Source organism: Ranitomeya variabilis, chromosome 5, assembly GCF_051348905.1.
Source record: "Ranitomeya variabilis isolate aRanVar5 chromosome 5, aRanVar5.hap1, whole genome shotgun sequence".
In the NCBI taxonomy this organism is placed as follows: Eukaryota; Metazoa; Chordata; class Amphibia; order Anura; family Dendrobatidae; genus Ranitomeya; species Ranitomeya variabilis.
Window position 1 is genome coordinate 198,942,479 of NC_135236.1, and position 17,930 is coordinate 198,960,408.

A 17,930-nucleotide genomic window follows, 5' to 3' on the forward strand; every position below is an offset into this window, starting at 1 on the left:
CCGCAATATCTCACCAGGAAATCTAGAGACAGTTTCAATCCAGTGTTGTTGTGCATAAAAAACCTGATTCTACTTCATCAGGTTTTAGCACCAAAAAGGGAGCAAAATCTGACACTTGCGTTTTTGCAGCGTTTTTTAAGAGATTTTTGACCCACCCATTGCTTTCAATGGGTGAAAAAAATGCTGAAAGAAGTGACATGCTGCATGTGGCAAAAACCAAGGTATTGCACAAAATACGGAGGACAATAAAAACAAGCTGTCTGCATGAGATTTCTGAAATCTCAGATTTTGTTGATACTGTAAAACGCAGCTGAAAATTTGAATTTAAAAAACGCAGCGTGTGAACATAGCCTTAGGGTGCTCTACACAAAGCTGGAGTGTGCCACGCAGCCCAGAGCTGAGCACCCAATTCATTTACTGTGAATATCACCAATTTCAGAAGGTTTTTGGACTTGTGAATTATACCGGGTGAAGTGCAATTTATTTTTAATGTGTTTCACCAGAAAAGGTTGCATTGCCAAACCGTGGCTCCCCCATCTCTATGCTGATGTCAAGGCTGGTTGTTGTCAGCAGAACAAATGTATTATACATCTATGACCAACCTTAGGGTACCGTCACACAGTACCATTTTCATCGCTACGACGGCACGATCCGTGACGTCGCAGTGTCGTACGATTATCGCTCCAGCGTCGTAGACTGCGGTCACACTTTGCAATCACGGCGCTGGAGCGATGCCGAAGTCCCCGGGTAACCAGGGTAAACATCGGGTAACTAAGCGCAGGGCCGCGCTTAGTAACCCGATGTTTACCCTGGTTACCAGCGTAAACGTAAAAAAAACAAACAGTACATACTCACATTCCGGTGTCTGTCCCCCGGTGCTGTGCTTCTCTGCACTGTGTAAGCACCATAGCCGGAAAGCACAGCGGTGACGTCAGACGTCACCGCTGTGCTCGCTTTCCGGCTGGCCGGCGCTCACAGTGCAGAGAAGCTGAGACGCCGGAGGACAGACCCCGGAATGTGAGTATGTACTGTTTTTTTTTTTTACGTTTACGCTGGTAACCAGGGTAAACATCGGGTTACTAAGCGCAGCCCTGCGCTTAGTTACCCGATGTTTACCCTGGTTACAAGCGAACACATCGCTGGATCGGTGTCACACACAACGATCCAGCGATGTCAGCGGGTGATCAAGCGACGAAAGAAAGTTCCAAACGATCTGCTACGACGTACGATTCTCAGCAGGGTCCCTGATCGCTGCTGCCTGTCAGACACTGCGATATCGTAACGATATCGCTAGAACGTCACGAATCGTACCGTCGTAGCGATGAAAATGGCACTGTGTGACGGTACCCTTACAGATGGCCGTATCACAGATCTGTATCTTATGCATCTGCAGCAAGGCACTCATAGTTTTCTATGTGTCACACACCATGTGCAACTGAATTTTTAGGAGGAAGTCTCAGATATTTTTTCTTATAGATTTTAGATTCATTTAGAATACGCAAGAGAAATTTGTGGTGTGCAACATTATGGAGGATTTGTTCTCTTCTACTAACCCAAGTTGGACATGCGCCTACTACTAAGATGAACACTCATTCAGATGACAGCTTGAAATTTGCTGTCACCAACACATTTGGATTACCATTTGGGAGAGCAGAATATGGCACTGTCTTGTTTCTTCTGATGGCAGCTTATTTCCTCCGGAAGCAGAGGATCTGGCATGTTGACATCCAGCAGGCCCAATCCATCTTCGCCTTGACATCTGCAGTTGGTGGAAAGTCAAGAAGCCTCCATGCACAGTGGACAATCTGCTCAAATCATCAGCAGGTTTGAACACCTCACATAGGCACCTGACACAAAAATATGTGGTGAACGTCCTGATATAATTTATAGCCTTTATATATGAACATATATTTGGCTACAACCTGGACACCTTTCCTAGAGATGATCTTACAGATAGTAAAAATATTTCTAATGTAACATAAAAAGAGACATATTTAACCTCTAGTTGCTAAATTTGGTGTACTGATAACAGCTCACACCTGAGAAATACTTCCTGGCACGGCGGACAACTTTTCCTACTGCTGAAACACATTCCCATCGACAGTCGTGTCATCATAAGCTAATGCTGTGACTTCTCATTATCAGCTGTATAACCACGTAGGCTATGGCCATCTTTTAGGTTTTTGCAATTTTTTTGTTCTCACGAAGTATGATTGTCAGATTTGGACAATCTCTATTCATTTGCCATCTTAGAGTATGGACATCATAAAGGTGGAGTTTCCTGCTCGGGACCCCCATAGCCAGAGGAGAGAGCTGCTGGCTATTACGTGGTTGCTGATTTATTTGCGTACCATGCGAAACCACATTTCTTCTACTATAGCCACTGCTGGGGAAATGTGTGACTGCTGCAGCCTTCTGCACTGTTGCGGTGACTGTGCATATATACTGTATACAGCTTAGGGCAGCAGGGCGGCTCAGTGGTTAGCATTGTTGCTGTGCAGCACTGGAGTCCTGGGTTCAAATCCAACATCTGTAAGGAGTTTTTATGTTCTCCCAGTGTTTGCGTGGGTTTTCCCTGGGTGCTCTGGTTTCCTTCCACACTTCAAAGACTTAGTGACAGGGAATTTAGATTGTGAGCCCCAATGGGGAAAGTGAAGACAATTTCTGTAAAGTGCTGTGTAATGTGATGGCGCTATATAAGCAAAGCATGATACATAAATAAAAGCCTGAAATAGTGACACTTTGCCAAAACGAGACTATATTAGAAGGTACAGAATGCTTTGCAACAAAGGGTCGCAGATTAGTCGCAGTACCAGTCCACATACCATGAAATATATCAGACAAAGCTGGCTAAACACTTCATATACATGTTGGTGACTGCCTTTTCCCAACACCACTATGAATATGGACCTGCAGATCGTTTTAATCAAGCTTGTTTGATGTCAGATGAAGAAGGGAAAAATGTGCATACTTTCATTTAAAGCAGATGTGTCACCAGAATTCACAATATAATTCCTACATTATTAAACAAATCTTTTGGACCTGATGACATTGGTGTACCTACTTTGAAAATTTACGTTTGAATGATTGTATTATCTTTTTCTTTTTCAATTGAATTTAAAGGATGTATCTGGGACTGTGTAAAAAAAAAGTGCCTAAACACTAGCAGACAGGTAGTTGCTACCTACCCATGTTGTGACCGGTGCTGTTTTTCACTGGCACAGAGCGGTGTGACCGCTCCTGTCGGCGATTAAGCTTCCTATATTGACATCAAATCGACAGAATGGCGGCTTCTTTTCCGCTGTGCTCTGTTGACAGCCAGTGTTATTCTGATTGACAGTCAGATCCCCGTTGCCTAACTGGTGGAGCCCAGTGTCAATCAACATGACGTCAGCAGTCTTACCATGTCAAAAAGAGCAGAGCGGAAAAGAAGCTGTCGCTTTATCGACGTGACATCAACAGAGAAGTTGCATCCCAGGCAGGAGCAGTCTGCAATATCAGCATTAGGAACGTAAAAACAAATATTAACCAATAGTTGCCCCGCTTTGTCAAATGCCTTCTTTTGTGACATATTCTTATGTAAACTCAATGATACACAGTATATGTAATCTTATGCAACCCTACAAATAGGTTAGCTTTAAATTTTGTACACTCACACACTCACATATATCTAATGGGAGAGAGCTGTAGCAAACTGATAGTGTTGTTTAAAGGGATTGTCCAACCTAAAAGTTTTTACTTAACTGCTTAAAATGATCAGATATAACAAAGGGAGCAATAAAGCTCACTATTCATGTCTGCCGGTGACCACTACAAAGATTGACTGGCTAATGTTGACTAGTTGACATCTTTGAGGTGGTACTTGGTTGCAGTGGTCACATATAACACTGACATGGCACTGGTGGGGTCGGACGGACAGGGATCGGTGGACCCATAAGGAAGCATGGGCGCTGTAGGGGCAAAGGGTTGGTATGGTGAATATTAGACCATTATAAGCCATTTATAAAACGTTCATAGGGGTGATCATCAATCTCTTTAATCCTTGATAATACATTGTTAGTGCATTGTAGGTTTCCTAGAAGCCATTTGTGCAGTAAATCCTGATCTTTATGATATAACAGTTATGGCAGAGGACAATTTGACCTCGGCTACATGCATACATGTATACAGCACACAGGTTGGCGCAGCAGTGTAGCATAATTTGTCACGTCTGCTCCATTGCTTTGTTTGTATAGTGAATGTGACTTACTTTTATGCCTATAAAGTTTACAACGACTACAGTTCCTTTTATTGACCAGTCAAGTGATCGGAGACTAAAGTTCACAACAATCCCGGTTCTCATGCAAAACACTTTCACTGTCAGTAAAATGCTCGTGGTTTAATAGAGGGAACAGTGGGTGATAAAGGTGGTGAATGGCGGCTTTTCACGTGCTCCGCTCCTTGTATTTCTTTTTAACTTTAAGGTTAATAGTTTGACCCCTTTAGTATTGTTGATATCCACTGGGGGTATATTACAAAATGTAGTGGTGATGGGAGGAAAAGCTGTACAGCACATTACATAGGTATTACAACCCCATGTAATTCTCCTAGGAATTCTTAAAGGAACATTCTCCTATTTGTGTTGCTCCCTATGTGTGTAGTATTCATTACCCATAAATGAATGTAACTATTTGATGTATAAAACTCTGTATGTCAGTTATCATATATGAATTGTAGTAAAAACGTTTCAAAACAATATTTACATCTTAGATCAAAGGTTACTATTAATGTGTTAATATTTCTCAGTCTACTTCTTGTAAACAGAACAAATATACACATTATTAGTTATGGGCAAAACCATAGCAGAAATGCACACCTTATCATTCTTCAGGGATGACTTGTCATAGGAACGATGACGTACAGACATCTGTTAGCATCAACCCTCCAGGTCTATAATATTGCTCAATATGCGCTGTAAATATATAGACCGGTGATATTTATATACAGGCAAGCTGAGAATAAATGGAACTGAAAAGTTGGATCATGAAAGGGAAGTTCAACTTTTAAGGTTTCCAAACACATTAGATGATGGTGAACCAAATGCGCTTTCAGCCAACAGCTATCTTCTCCTGACCGCCGCAATGCAAGAAGCACCTTTTATCAGCAAAAGTTGGTCAAATTGCAGGAAAATTTCTTTTTTTATAGATATATATTTTGACATAGGAAATGCTGATAGGAGTATTTGTAACTGTCTTGAACTTTTTATAGTTGGCCTAGTCTATAGGATACAATAATGGGAAACACCGAAAGGCTGTGTAATGTAATGTCTCGTTTTTGCTGCGTTTTCTCAGTGCAGATTTGTCACAAAACCTGAAACATTTCCTGATGCCAGAAAAGTGAATGAGAACCCTGAAGTCTCATGCACACATTGCTCATTTGTGACTTATATAATCATATAAAGAAACGCGTATAAGAACAAAGATAATATAATAAACTTTATTGAAGAAAAAACATAAACAAAATTGGGGGATACAATCCCAATAAAAGCATTTAAAAAGCTGGTAGCCACAAGTGTATCATATAGATGAGCCAAAAAATTAGAGTGGCACCAAAACTGAGTGAATGTTTATAATAATCAAATCAAAAAGAAGTATACATGCAACCTATCATAGTCATAATATATCAAACCTGGTACCAAGTGATACAAATCAGGCTAAGCTCCCATAGTAAGGGGTCACTGTCTCTATATTACCATCGTGATCTTCTATAGTATATATACACATATGCTGCATAGAACGCCAAGCAATATAATAATAACTGTATGATGGCAAATAGCAGACAGCAGATAGGATATAGAAAATGTACGTAATGAATACCATACCTAAACACTCAGACAATGGTGCCACTGCCCCTACGCGCGTTTCGGCGGCGTGCCTTCGTCACTCCCCCTGACGAAGGCACGCCGCCGAAACGCGCGTAGGGGCAGTGGCACCATTGTCTGAGTGTTTAGGTATGGTATTCATTACGTACATTTTCTATATCCTATCTGCTGTCTGCTATTTGCCATCATACAGTTATTATTATATTGCTTGGCGTTCTATGCAGCATATGTGTATATATACTATAGAAGATCACGATGGTAATATAGAGACAGTGACCCCTTACTATGGGAGCTTAGCCTGATTTGTATCACTTGGTACCAGGTTTGATATATTATGACTATGATAGGTTGCATGTATACTTCTTTTTGATTTGATTATTATAAACATTCACTCAGTTTTGGTGCCACTCTAATTTTTTGGCTCATCTATATGATACACTTGTGGCTACCAGCTTTTTAAATGCTTTTATTGGGATTGTATCCCCCAATTTTGTTTATGTTTTTTCTTCAATAAAGTTTATTATATTATCTTTGTTCTTATACGCGTTTCTTTATATGATTATATTTGATATATAGCGTTGAACATACGTTTAGTCCTAAGATATTTTGGACGTTATACATGGTTGTAGTTGATGGTTATTAATTATTGTATACACACGTCCTTCTCTGCTGAGGGTTACTATTTGATTTTTCATTTGTGACTTGCAGATTTGGTGCAGATTATGTCAATTCTTTTAGCGTTTTTCCTGCAGATTTCACTCATACAGTACTTAATGAATGGGGAAAAATCTGCACCAAAAACGCAATTAATAAATGCTACAAAAACATGTGTTTTTACTGCTGCATTTTTCCTGCCAAGAGATGTACATATGGTGCAGAAATTTCTGCACCATAAACTTAACGTGTGCCCATAGCCTAAGGTTATGTTTCCACAGTCAGTAAACGCTGCCGGTTTGACGCTGCATTGATCCGCAGCGTCAAACCCCCAGTGGCCAGATGTTACAGCATAGTGGATGGGATTTTAAGAAATCCCATCTCCACTATGCATGCTGGGATGCCTCTGGCTTCCCTGCGGAGATGGACATGCAGCGCGTCTTTCAAGACTGCAGCATGTCAATTTATCTTGCGGAGACGCTCCGTCTCCGCAAGATAAATTTCCTATCCAATGTATTGGGCGCGGTGATTCCATACGGTTCAGTGAACACATGCGGAATCACCTGCGTTCAAAAGCCGGCAGCGCTTTGGACGCATCGGACATGTGCTGCGTCCAAAGCGCTGCCGGTTCCTGACCGTGGAAACATACTCATAGGGCTCATACCCATATGTGAGAAAAAAAACGTCCTTAATCTGGACCGAAAAAATGGATGAGTACCATGTGAGTGCCATGCGAGTGTCATGCGAATACAATGCGATTTTCACACCTAGCATCCGATTTACATCCGACTGCAATGCGATTTTAACATGTGCTATTACATACAGCAGTTCTCTGTCATTTACATATCATTTTCAAAGGAAATACTCATCAAAATACACACATATATATATATATATATATATATATATATATATATATACACACACATATATATATATTTATCTATATATATATATATATATAGATATATAGATACCGTATTTTCTAGTGTATAAGACGACTGGGTGTATAAGACGACCCCCAACTTTTCCATATAAAATTTGGAATTTGGGATATGCCCACTGTATAAGAAGGGGGACATCTTATACGCCCAGTCATCTTATACGGCGTGTGGTTCCCAGGGTCTGAAGGAGAGGAAACTCTCCTTCAGGCCCTGGGATCCATATTCATGTAAAAAATAAAGAATAAAAATAAAAAATATGGATATACTCACCCCTCCGAGAAGCCTGGCTGTCACCGCTGCAAGTGTCTGCCTCCGTTCCTAAGAATTGCAGAGCGTGAAGGACCTACGATGACGTCACGGTCTTGTGATTGGTCCGTGACCACTCATCTGACCGCGACGTCATCGAAGGTCCTTCACGCTCTGCAATTCTTAGGAACAGAGGCAGACGCAGCGGTGACAGCCAGGCTTCTCGGAGGGGTGAGTATATCCATATTTTTTATTTTTATTCTTTATTTTTTACATGAATATGGATCCCAGGGCCTGAAGGAGAGTTTCCTCTCCTTCAGACTCTGGGAACATCCAGGATCGCTCCCTGCACACGCCGTACCCGGCGTATAAGATGACCCCCGACTTTTCGGACAATTTTTAGGGGTTAAAAAGTCGTCTTATAGGCCGGAAAATACGGTATATACAGTATATATATAATAGATAGATGAAAATTCCTGTGTGGTACAGTAAAATCACACTGACAGGTTAGAATAGAATAGATATACACACATAGAATACTTATATACATCTCTGGCAAAAATTAAGAGACCACTGCAAAATTTTCAGTTTGTCTGATTTTTCTCTTTATAGGTATATTTTTGAGTAAAATGTAAATTGTTCTTTTATTCTATAAACTACTGACAACATGTCTCCAAAGTTCCAAGCAATAACTGTCTAACCAATCAACACCTGGTCATCTAATGGTTAGATGGAGACCTGGAGAGGCGTACAAGCCACAGTGTTTTGCACCCACTGTGAAATTTGGTGGGGGATCGGTGATGATCTGGGGATGCGTGATAATCTGGGGATGCTTCAGCAAGGCTGGAATTGGGCAGGTTGTTCTTTGCGATAGACGTATGAATCAAGTAGAAATAGGGAGCAGCCGACAGCACTTCAATGCAGGGGTGCACGTTCCAGTCCAATGGCCCAATGGGAAAGAAAACACAGTCCAGTACAAAAAAGGAACAGCATCCATTCCAGGTGATGAAAGATTAAAAGAGCTTTATTCTGCCATGATGCAACGTTTCGACCATTATAGGTCTTTATCAAGCACGCATGAATCAAGCCGCATACAAGGTTATCCTGTAAAAATAGTTGATTCCTTCTGCTCAGGCAATGTTCCCCCAACACTGAGGACTGGTTTTTCCAGCAGGACAATGCGCCATGCCACACAGCTAGGTCAATCAAAGTGTGGATGAAGGACCATCACATCAAATCCCTGTCATGGGCAGCCCAATCTCCTGACCTGAACCCCATTGAAAACCTCTGGAATGTAATCAAGAGGATGATGGATAGTCACAAGCCATCAAACAAAGAAGAACTGCTTAAATTTTTGTACCAGGAGTGGCATAAGGTCACCCAAAAGCAATGTGAAAGACTGGTGGAAAGCATGCCAAGACGCATGAAAGCTGTGAATAAAAATCATGGTTATTCCACAAAATATTGATTTCTGAACTCTTCCTGAGGTAAAACATTAGTATTGTTGTTTCTAAATGATTATGAACTTGGTTTTTTGCATTATTTGAGGTCTGAAAGCAATGCATTTTTTCGTTATTTTAACCATTTCTCATTTTCAGAAAATAAATACAAAATTTATTGTTTGGAACTTCGGAGACATGTTGTCAGTAGTTTATAGAATAAAAGAACAATTTACATTTTACTCAAAAATATACCTATAAAGAGAAAAATCAGACAAACTGAAACTTTTGCAGTGGTCTCTTAATTTTTGCCAGAGCTGTATATATAGATGTCAAGGACATATATATATACAGTTATATGAAAAAGTTTGGGCACCCCTATTAATCTTAAGCTTAATGTTTTATAAAAATTGTTTTTTTTGCAACAGCTATTTCAGTTTCATATATCTAATAACTGTTGGACACAGTAATGTTTCTGCCTTGAAATGAGGTTTATTGTACTAACAGAAAATGTGCAATCTGCATTCAAACAAAATTTGACAGGTGCATAAGTATGGGCACCCTACCTCCTACCTACTTTTTACTGACTTACTAAAGCACTTTTTTTGGTTTTGTAACCTCATTGAGCTTTGAACTTCATAGCCAGGTGTATGCAATCATGAGAAAAGCTACTTAAAGTGGCCACTTGCAAGTTGTTCTCCTGTTTGAATCTCCTCTGAAGAGTGGCATCAATGGCTCCTCAAAACAACTGTCAAATGATCTGAAAACAAAGATTATTCAACATAGTTGTTCAGGGGAAGGATACAAAAAGCTGTCTCAGAGATTTAACCTGTCAATTTCCACTGTGAGGAACATAGTAAGGAAATGGAAGAACACATGTACAGTTCTTGTTAAGGCCAGAAGTGGCAGGCCAAGAAAAACATCAGAAAGGCAGAGAAGAAGAATGGTGAGATCAGTCAAGCACAATCCTCAGACCACCTCCAGAGAGCTGCAGCATCAACTTGCTGCAGATGGTGTCACTGTGCATCGGTCAACTATACAACGCACTTTGCACAAGGAGAAGCTGTATGGGAGAGTGATGCGAAAGAAGCCTTTTCTGCAAGCACGCCACAAACAGAGTCGGCTGAGGTATGCAAAAGCACATTTGGAGAAGCCAATTTCTTTTTGGAAGAAGGTCCTGTGGACTGATGAAACCAAGATTGAGTTGTTTGGTCATACAAAAAGGCGTTATGCATGGCGGCAAAAAAACACAGTGCGTTGTATAGTTGACCGATGCACAGTGACACCATCTGCAGCAAGTTGATGCTGCAGCTCTCTGGAGGTGGTCTGAGGATTGTGCTTGACTGATCTCAGTTTGCCATCTTTATTGTACTCCTAATTTCTGCAATGCCCTCGTTCTCCTGTAATAAACATAAAATAATAAAGCAACAATATACCCATAACTATCCGTCGTTCTGTCCCACGCCGTAACCCATATCTGGGGTATATACAGTTTTCAACCAGGATCGTGACAAGATGCGACGTTCCGGCTGAAAACCACTGGTGAAAGAGGAGATGCTGCCAGCGCAGCTTCAGTGACTAGCCGTGCCATCACTGAAGCTGCGCTGCCTCACAGCCTGACCTGCGCTGAACTCTGGAACGTGGGAAAATGAACTGGCATTTTCCCATGCCCCAGATTTCAGCGAGATGAATTACCTGCTTTTCTTCTATCTATCTTTCAGTTCAATATAAATACATATATGTATGTGTTACTAACATGTATATATATATATATATGTATTCTATGTGTATATTTCTATTCTATCTATTCTATTCTAACCTGTCAGTGTGATTTTACTATACACCGCACATGAATTAGGCTAGGTTCACATCACGTTAGTGCCATCCGTTTAATGGATTCATAAACGGATGCGTTAACGCTGATGCCCAAATTCACTTTTTTCTACGATTGCGTGAACGCATGCGCTAACGTATGGTAGCATTGCGTTGGCATGCGTTAGTAATAGAGGTCTATGCACAGCGAACGCGTCCATTCGCTGTGAGTTAGACCTAACGTACCCGAAAACACGGTAGACCACATTTGAGGGTGCATCATAAAGTAACGCATCATCGCTAATGCATGCCGATTTTGACATGCGTTAGGATGCGTTACGATAATGGATGGCAATAGGTGCGTTAACGGATCCATTACATAGCGTTAGTTTCGCTTAGTAACAGTTCCATTAAGCGGATGGCACTAATGCGATGTGAACCTAGCCTTACCGGCTTTTCAAAGGACACCATAAAAAACATAAATGGTGCGAGTGCTGTGCGTTTTTTTCTCGCATCCATTGACTTGCATTGGCGAGTCTCATCCGAGATACGCAGCAAATCGCAGCATGCTGCAATTTTTTTCTTAGTCCGATTTCAAATGAGAAAAAAATCGCAGATGAGATGAAACTCATTAAATAACATTAGTCAGAGTGCAATCCAATTTTTTATCAGATTGCACTCGTCCATTTTTCTCGCAAATGAGTATGAGCCCTTAGAGGAAGCATCTCCACTACTCCTGTTGCTATCCTCTTCATATTTCCCATAGAAGTTTGTTTTTGTAAATCCAGTATTAAAGTGTCTATCCAAGATTTTTGCATTAACATATAGTATTATTTATTAGTATCAGAATAGTAGGGGTATGACTCCCAGCACTCCAATAATGAAATAATTGAAGGGGCTACAGCGCTGTGTCCCAGCTCTGTACATGGGATAGTGACTGTGATTAGTACTGAAACTCTTTTCAGCTCAGTGCTATTTCAAAGTAACTAGTCACCAGGGTGTGACCAATTATTTAAATCAGGATTTTGTCTTGTGTATTTTTTTTTATTTTGGCTAGAAATTTTATCCATCTTGCCAAAATAAATTTTAGACTCTAACCTCTTGTTGTTTCAGGAAAACCAAGTATACATTAGCATCACTGAACAAACTCAGATGCTTTGTATAGTGGTGTTATCATTGTAAACCTGTCTCTGAAGATAGTGAGCCTGCTGAAAGCTCTTTGTGAAAGTCCAGGAAGTATGAGTCTAAAATAGCCCCAGTGGCTATTGTATGAAAATTGCTAGTGTGAAATAATGCACGATTACTAATCTTGTTTTTAATATAGATTTTAATATGAAAAAGACAATGGTAGTAAAAAGAATATATGTAAAACAGAAAGCTGAATTAAACAAAAGATAACACAGGTCAACAAAAAAAAAATTTTTTTCTGGTGTCCAAAATATTTTAATGAATTTGGGGTATTTTTGGGGTGCTGATTCTGAATATGCTATCAGTTTTGCCAGATTGGCTCAAGTTTTTGACATTTTTGGTATCTTATTTATAGCACTTGTTGGTAAATGCGACGCATCATCTCATTAATTTCTTTGGATTAGTACTTGAACTGAGCAGTTCTCAATATAGTTTTGTGTTAATTAGTGTTCTAAAAGTTTGTTCATAGCTTGATTTTTGCACTAACTTTATGTTGTTGTCTGTTTTCCAGTGAAAAGCATGAACTCATCAAGAAGAAGTTGTCTTAACGATCCAGACTCATTCTGTTACATTTGTGGTGAATACACACTGCCAAAACATAGAAGAAACATAACAGACTTCGTAAAAAAAGTGTATTTTGCCTATTTTGGGGTTATGCTTGGGGACCAAGACAAGTTTTGGGCACCACACATAGTGTGCAAAGCATGTATCGAATTATTACGAAAATGGAGCAAAGGACAAAGAAAAAGCTTCAAATTTGGTGTTCCAATGGTGTGGAGAGAGCCAAAAAATCATCATGATGACTGTTATTTCTGTGCAGTGCAAGTGCAAGGATTCAATAAGCATAAGAAACGAAAATGGGAGTAACATGGAATCTGCAAGAAGGCCTGTCCCTCATTGTGAAGATGTGCCTGTACCTGTGTTTACCATAAATAACAGTCATCATGATGATTTTTTGGCTCTCTCCACACCATTGGAACACCAAATTTGAAGCTTTTTCTTTGTCCTTTGCTCCATTTTCGTAATAATTCGATACATGCTTTGCACACTATGTGTGGTGCCCAAAACTTGTCTTGGTCCCCAAGCATAACCCCAAAATAGGCAAAATACACTTTTTTTACGAAGTCTGTTATGTTTCTTCTATGTTTTGGCAGTGTGTATTCACCACAAATGTAACAGAATGAGTCTGGATCGTTAAGACAACTTCTTCTTGATGAGTTCATGCTTTTCACTGGAAAACAGACAACAACATAAAGTTAGTGCAAAAATCAAGCTATGAACAAACTTTTAGAACACTAATTAACACAAAACTATATTGAGAACTGCTCAGTTCAAGTACTAATCCAAAGAAATTAATGAGATGATGCGTCGCATTTACCAACAAGTGCTATAAATAAGATACCAAAATTCTCAAAAACTTGAGCCAATCTGGCAAAACTGATGACATATTCAGAATCAGCACCCCAAAAATACCCTAAATTCGATGAAATATCTTTGGCACCAAAAATGCTGTTGACCAGTGTAATTTTCGGATGACACCTTTGCATTAACAGAATGGGACCGCGTTTCAATACCAGACATAGCCACAACAAACTGTATAGTATTTTGATTAGTAGACAATGGAGAGGCTGCAGTATTTGCTAGTAACACTTATTGGTGGATGCAAAAAATGTCATCCTAAAAAATTGTTTTAAATACATTTATTTAACTTGTTTTGTCTATGGTGGCAATCACTACAGTATATTTAAATGGCTGCAGTCTTGGTACACTGACTGAACCCTGTCCTAGTAATTTAATAGAACAGATGCCTGTGAGCATGTAAAGTAGGAAGCTTTGCTGCTACATATTGGAGTTTGACAGTATTTGTCACAAAAGTATGAGCAGCCTCTTCTTACTTCAGCACTCCTGCTATTGCCAGTATTAGATCAGATAAACGTAGTAAACGGCAGTGTATAAACCTATTCTTGCCTCAGTACTGCTGGTATCTCCAATATTAGGTCAGATAGACAGGGTGTACAGCAGTATAAGCCGCTTCTTCTTAACTCAGCACTCCTGATAACTTCAGTATTAGGTCAAAACCGCAGGATAGACAGCAGTGTGAGCAACTTCTTACTTCAGCACTCCTGGTATATCCAGTATAAGGTCAGAAACACAGGTTGGACAGCATTGTGAGCAGCCTCTTCTTACCTCAGCACTCCTGCTATTACCATTATTCAGGCTATGTGCACACGTCAGGATTTCTTGCAGAAATTTTCTGAACAAAACCAGACATTTTCTGCAAGAAATCCATATGCGGATTTTTTGCGGATTTATCGCATTTTTTGCTCTTTTTTTTGCGGATTGTTTGTGTTTTTTCCAGAGGTTCTGGGATGTAATGTAGTGGAAAATCCGCAAAATTAATGAACATGCTGCGTTTTTTTCCACAATGCGTTTTTTTCGCAGAAAAAACGCAACATATGCACAAAAATTGCGGAATGCATTCTAAATGATGGGATGCATATGTATGCGTATTTTAAGCGTTTTTATCGCGTTTTTATAGTGAAAAAATGCAAAAAAACCCACGAAAAATCCAGAACGTGTGCACACAGTCTAAATCATTTAAACAGCAGTGTATCGGCCTTTTCTTATCTCAGCATTCTTGGTATCTCCATTATTAGATCAATTAGGTCTGGGCAGCCTATTCTACCTCAGCCCTCCTGGTATCTTCAGTTTTAGGTCAGATAGACATTGTAGACAGCATGAGTATCCAAGTCTTATCTCAGCACTCCTGGTATCTCTAGTATTAGGTCAGATATATGGGGGTACAGCAGTGTGAGAAGTCTCTTCTACCTCCGCACTACTGTTATCTCCAGTATTAGATCAGAAACAGGATGGACAGCAGTATGAGCAGCCTCTTCTTACTTCAGCACTCCTGCTATTGCCAGTATTAGATCAGATACACATGGTAAACAGCAATGTACCAGCCTCTTCTTACTTCAGCATTTCTGGTTTCTCCAGTATTAGGTTGGATAGACAGGGTGGACAGCAGTGCTAGCAGCCTTTTCTTACCTCAGCACTCCTGGTATCTCCAGTATTAGGTCTTAAACACAGGGCAGAAAGCAGTGTGCGCAACTTCTTCTTACCTCAACACTACTGGTATCTCCAGTGTTAGGCCAGATAGACAGGGTGGACAGCAGTGTGAGCAACCTCTTCTTATCTCAGCACTCCCACTACTGCCAGCATTAGATCAGGTAAACATGGTAAACAGCAGTGTATAAGTTTCGTCTTACCTCAGCATTCCTAGTATCACCAGTATGAGGTCAGATAGACGGGGAGTACAGCAGTGTGAGCAGCCTTTTCTTACCTCAGCACTTTTGTCTGGTATCTCCAGTATTACGGCAGATATATAGAGTGGACAGCAGTGTGAGTGCTTCTTCTTACTTCAACACTCTTGCTATTGCCAGTATTAGATCAGATAAAAATGGTAAACAGCAGTGCATCAGCCTCTTCTTACCTCAGCATTCTTGGTATCTCCAGTTTTAGGTCAGAAACACAGGGCAGACAGCAGTCTGAGCAACTTCTTCTTACTTCAACACTACTGGTATATCCAGTATTAGTTCAGATAGACAGGGTGGACAGCAGTCTGAGCAGCTTCTTCTTACCTCGGCACTCATTATATTGACACTAATAGATCAGATAAACATGGTAAATAGCAGTGTATAAGCCTCTTCTTACCTCAGCACTCCTGGTATCTCCAGTATTAGATCAGATAGACAGGGTGTACAGAAGTGTGAGGAGCTTCTTCTTACCTCAGCACACCTGATAACTCTAGTATTAGGTGAGAAACACAGGGTGGAAAGCAATGTGAGCAACCTCTTATTACCTCAACACTTCTGGTATCTACAGTATTAGATCAGATAGACAAGGTGGACCGCAGCGTGAACAGCCTCTTCTTACTTCAGCACTCATGGTATCTCCAGTATTAGGTCAGATAGACAGGGTAGACAGCAGTGTGGATAGCCTCTTCTTACCTCGGCACTCATGGTATCTCCAGTATTAGGTCAGATAGACACGCTAGACAGCAGTGTGGATAGCCTCTTCTTACCTTGGCACTCCTGGTATCTCCAGTATTAGGTCAGAGAGACAGAGTAGACAGCAGTGTGAACAGCCTCTTCTACCTCAGCACTCCTGGTATATCTAGTATTATGTCAAAAACACTTTGTGGACAGCAGTATGAATAACCTCTTTTTGCCTCAGCAATCTGGTATATCCAGTAATAGGTCAGATAGACAGGGTGGACAGCAGTGTGAGTAGCCTCGTCTTACCTAAGCACTCCTGGTATCTCCAGTATTAGACCTGAGATGCACTCCGACTGATGAGTACCAGTCTAATGACTAACACTTATTCTATCTTTTTTATGGCCCCATGTATACCTGTATATTGAGTGTGCCAGCCTATGAATATTTATACAAACTAGTAAGAGCAGGGACTTGTTTCCAGATACGATCTATCATTGAATGTACACTGTGGCATGATTTGGCACATTATTGTATTCTTCAACCCTGTATAGGGAGATGATGATATGGAGCATAAACATTACCTATATCCTGGTTGTATGTATTACATATCTATATATCTGTTTAAAGAACTGTTCCAATGAGCAGAAAGATAGAATGGTGTATTTTGATACATGATCTTTAATCTGACATTCTCCAATCTTTTGGTTTAATAATTAGAAGAAATCTCTCTATAACTATGGAGTCTATATGGTGACCCAGTGCAATGTAATGGGACTAACCATTCACTGACACATTCGAGTGATTAGAGTTGGACTGGTACTCACCGAGTGTCATCTTATTGAACAATGTATTTGATTATCTTTTCTAATATGGTTATTGTTATTTTATGTACCCCCCCCCGCTATGTATGAATTACTCTGTATAGTGTTAGTAATTCCCCAGATGCCCACACACATTATTTAGTATAGTACATTAGGTCACTGTAGGGATAGCCATCGTGGAGTGGGGGCGCCACAACTCTCATCCCCATAGGGTGCCAACCTCCGCTGACAGACAGGGGTACAGCACAAGACATTATAGGGCCCAATAGGGTACATACTGTATATATCTATACAATATCCTACGGTTTTATTTTGTGAGTCTTTTGTCTACTAGGTGTTGTTTGTCAATTCATGACATTTTTATGGTGATCTAAATAAAGTTTTGATTTCATGTACTAGGTTTTTCTATGATTTTTCTCTAGAAAAAAATTATCGTGATTTGTTAAATGTGTTTTTGAATTTAGGCATGATTGCATTTTATTTACCTTTTTCTCGTCCCAGAGAACTCCTTTAAGGATATTAACCAAAATTAAAAGTCCCAGTAAACCCTTTTAACTGTACTTTATGCAGTACTTGTAATGCTCTTTGTACATAAACCACACAAAAGCCATGTTAAAAAAACTTGGGAGATAATGTTAGCTTCTTGGTCCAGTGCGCTTTACTCAATCTGAAAACTTCCCTTGTAAGCCGTCTTTATAATGAAATAGCTCTTAAAAAACAGCTGCTTTATTTACTGTTAAGAATTACGGGCGTTCGAGTAAGTATATAAATACAGCTACTTTGGCCACGGGCTAAGACCTCTTTTAATTGCTTTTCGCTTTGTTTGCTCAGATTGACTGTACTGTGCAGGGCCCGTATTACTTTGCTATATATAGTGTCACCTTCCGTTGTACATAATGAACACGTAGAGCGCCATTTCCAGGATTCTGTAATGTAAAATAACAGCTGGGTTCCTGTGCACCAAGGTA